The 3,982-nt window shown below is 38.0% G+C and overlaps 1 pseudogene; it reads right to left on the bottom strand.

Annotated features, from left to right (window-relative positions):
- Positions 1 to 2,999: 2,999 nt before the first annotated feature.
- On the bottom strand, positions 3,000 to 3,541 carry LOC125171709 (nucleoside diphosphate kinase A-like; annotated as a pseudogene).
- Between the last annotated feature and the right edge of the window lie 441 nt (positions 3,542 to 3,982).

The raw sequence follows: 3,982 nt of genomic DNA, 5'->3' as shown, positions 1-3,982 counted from the left end.
GAGTAACATCTTTCAACGTGTAGAGTCCATGGGGACTGGGGGAGAGAATAAATAAATTAAAGGCTTTGTATTTCTCTATTTTCTAACACCAAAGAGGTGAGCTAGATACTTTCACCTGTTCTAAATAATAGTGATATGGACCATGTTAGCATAACTCTTTAATTGAAAGATGCTTTGGTGTTGAGGCTCTCAGCCCTTTCATTGAGGGATACTATAAGAAATCGGCCTATGAATCACATGATTGTATTAATTGTTCAGGAATATTATTGAGGACATTATCTAGTATGTTGTTCAGTAAGGCTTCTGTATAAAACCCATTTTACTATTTCATATTAAGATCTAAAAAACTTACAGTCAAATTCAAGTGTCAATTCTATGCACTGAAGTAGTCTTTATAGGCTTGCTAACCATATTATCCATAATCCTGGGGTTTAAAAAGTATTCATATTTTTCTATTTTATAATATTTACCTTAAATCCTCTCTAGAAAAACTAAGAGAATACATTAATAAATAATTCTCATCTCTCCCACTGACTTTTCTAACTTCTTAGCACTCACAGATACCATTTCCTTCAGATGCCATTTCATTCACACACCTTCCTAGGCTGTTTATCTCTTGTGTGAGATCAATGACAATAATTTGGGGACATGTATAAAAGTGTGGGAGCTTGTTCTTTCTTCTCTCCTGACCTCTAGCATTTTGCTTGGCTTGCAGATGTTACTCAATGTTATTTGGTAAGAGGAAATCTATAGTAATAACTGGTACCCTCTATATCATACATGACTTTCCCTTGTGATCTTAACTTTGCTAGTGAGGACCCTATTTTTTTTCTCTTTTCTATATTTCTATTTCATTTTTTAAGGAATATGGCATATTTTATTTTGGAATAAATGTTGTATGTCACCTTGAGAACATGGACTCCAGATAAAATTCATCCTGAATTGCTCAGTTTGTACCCTACCTGGAAACAGCTAATTATTGCAAGCCAAATTACGCACAGAATGTAGTTGGCTTATGCCACTTCTTAGTTTAGTAATTTACTATAGGTTATTGAAGCTATGTGGTATTTTAATTTTGCAAATTGCTTCAAGGGGATTTTGGTCATTTACCCCTAGCCTTTATTAGGTAAGATACACATGTAACATCATTTTGCAAAGGAGAGTTAAGATATTGATAAAAGATAGCATGTGGCTTAGCACACTTTGAAGGTCACGGATCTGGAATAGGACTTCTTGGGTTTGAACTCTAAATTGTTTACTTACTTGTTTGTCACATGATTTTGAACAAGTAACTTAGTTTTTCGGTACTTTGTTGTTTTTGTTTTTTAGTCTGCATAGTGGGCTTAATAATGGCACTTTTAGTTTAGTTCAGAGCCTGGTGCATAAACAGTATTATTTTGTTGGTGATTTTTAATTTTCAGGATAAAACTGTCAAAACTGGTCTGCCATGAACTGAAACATAATTATACTTAATTGCCCAATTTCCATGTCTCAGGGCCCTTTGTTATTGGGTTCCTCTTTTCCAGAGAAATCTGTCCTTTACTCCAGTATTATACTTGGACACTGGGCAATAAGAAGAAATAGTATACATATAAAACGAACCTGAAAAATAAGTTGATGATTTAAATAAATGAGCATTGTTTCTTATAAAACCCAGGAAAGATAAAGAGCCCCACTCAGTTCATTAACCAGTTACTAAATGGTGTTTGTGTTATCCCCATGAATACTAAATGAATTCATTATGATATGTGCTATTACAGTGAATAGCAAATGAATTCATAACGATGGGCTCCATAAAAATATTCCTAATGGGGAAGTTATGCATTATCAAGCTGGTTTCTAGAGTAACTGAGGCTTACATTTAAATGGGGGACATAAATAATACCAGGCACAACATTGGTTAGTTGGAGTTATCTGAGTAGGTTCTACAGAACCGAAAACACAGTTCATGTCTTGGTGATGTGTCCATAGCCTCACATGACTCTCAGTTTTTGGTTTCTGTCCTTTATTACTGGTGGCTGATGCCTAATTTTGTCTTGGATTCAAAGAGAAGGATGCGATTATATGCAGCTGGTCAACAGTAAACCTAAGTTTTGTGATGACACAGATCAGGTGAGAAAGTCTTGCAGGGTTTTCAACCTTTCCTGCCCAGAGGCTATATGAAGGAATGGCTGCCACACTTGACCAATCTGCAGCTCAGTTGCTGGCCATAAACTCCAGTGAACCCCCTCATCTGCCCACTTTTTCTCAGCAGAAGAATAAAATAAATTTTAGAATTAATGGCATGAATGGTGTACCCTTGAAGTAATATTTGAATTTTATTGACCATCGTAAATAGATTATGAAGTCATAGCAGCAACAAAAGCACAGATGGTGTCTTATTATAAACCTGCAAACTACGAGCGATGAGCCTGAAGACCACTCAGAGGGCACTTGTGGGCCATCAGTGGTCTAGAAATCACACTACGATAGCCTCTCATCTAAAGGTATAATTAATTTCTTAGGAAAAAAATGACACAGCTTCTTGGTTCATAATAAAATTAAAATACTTCCAGGGCTTAATTTTCAAGAACCAGCAGTTTTACATGTCACCCTAATTTATGATTACATTTGAGCTTATGAGAGTAAAAATTTAGCAAGAAGTGTAAAAAGTAGAAGAAATAGAAAGTAGAACTTTTCTAATGTAAGCAGTTTAACAATTCAATTAAGTAACATTACTTGCAGCCTACAGTGTGCAAAGCATTGTGTGAGGTACATAAATAAGACATTGTTGGTCTTCAAGAAAGTTTCCATATAGTCCATCATGTACACATTTTGGGGCACGGAGATAAACATTTTAATCTAATGCTAGCACAGAGTACTGTACGAGGAGCACTCCCAGCTCCAAGAGTTCCCCTCCAGATTATAAGGAAATTCTTAAAAATAGCTGGATTTGCTAGTGCCTGGGCCCCCTGCCCATGCAAGGGAGAGGAAATGGAGTGAGCACAGCACGTGTGTTCTCAGAAATCGATACAATTCTGAGCATAGCTCTTGTAATCCACCAGCTCCTCAGGTTGAAACTACAAGCCAATCTCCTTCTCTTCACTCTCCACAGAATCACTGCCTTGGATAATGTTTCTGCCAACTTGGATGCACATGTCCCCATGGATGGTCCCAGGCTTGGAGTCCTCAGGGGTGGTCTCCCTGAAGCTCACTGGACCTGTCTTCACCACTTCCAGAGCATGGCAACCACAGGTCCTGATTGCACATACTTCACCAGGCTGGCAAAGAGTGGATGGTCTTTCAGATCAATGTATTGTTCCTTGAGAAGGTCTTGAATTAATTTCAGAAGTCTGAATTAATTTCATAGCAATGAAGCGGGATCCCTTTTGCTCAAAACACTTGATGACCTCTCTCCCACGAGGCTGCACTGGACCCCATCAGGCTTGATGGCAATGAAGGTGTGTTCACTGTTGGCTATGGTGCTGGGGATAGAAAGCCCTCCATCTGCTTGGGTTGCAACTCCATCTGGGGCCACCCCATCAGGTACATATTGAAGCATGATACAAGTTAGATTAGGATAAGACTTAGAACCAACACACATTCATTATGGAACATGAATAGTAGCAAAATGACAGCAAACATTTCTATAGAACTTGTTAGGTGCCATGAACTTTTCTAAGCACTTCACATAAATTAACCCATTAGGCCTCGTAACAAGCCTGTGATGTAGGCACTATTGTTATCCCCAATTTAAATGTGAGGAAACTGAGCCACAGATGGTTAAGTAACTCAGAGATACCTAACTGACCAAGACCTTTTCTTGCTTTCCTTGCATGATAGAGGGTTGTTGCTGAGAAGCAATTGCCCCCTGTGGAGAATTTAGAGGTCGTAGTAGAGCATGGAGCCACAAGATGGAACATGGATTCCTGATACCATGAGAAAGATCAGACTTTACAAAAAAAAGAGGGTGGTGTCAAATGCAGAGAGATATAAAATAGAA

The sequence above is a fragment of the Prionailurus viverrinus genome, chromosome C1 (assembly GCF_022837055.1).
Source record: "Prionailurus viverrinus isolate Anna chromosome C1, UM_Priviv_1.0, whole genome shotgun sequence".
Lineage (NCBI taxonomy): Eukaryota > Metazoa > Chordata > Mammalia > Carnivora > Felidae > Prionailurus > Prionailurus viverrinus.
This window is presented reverse-complemented; position numbering and strand designations above follow the sequence as displayed.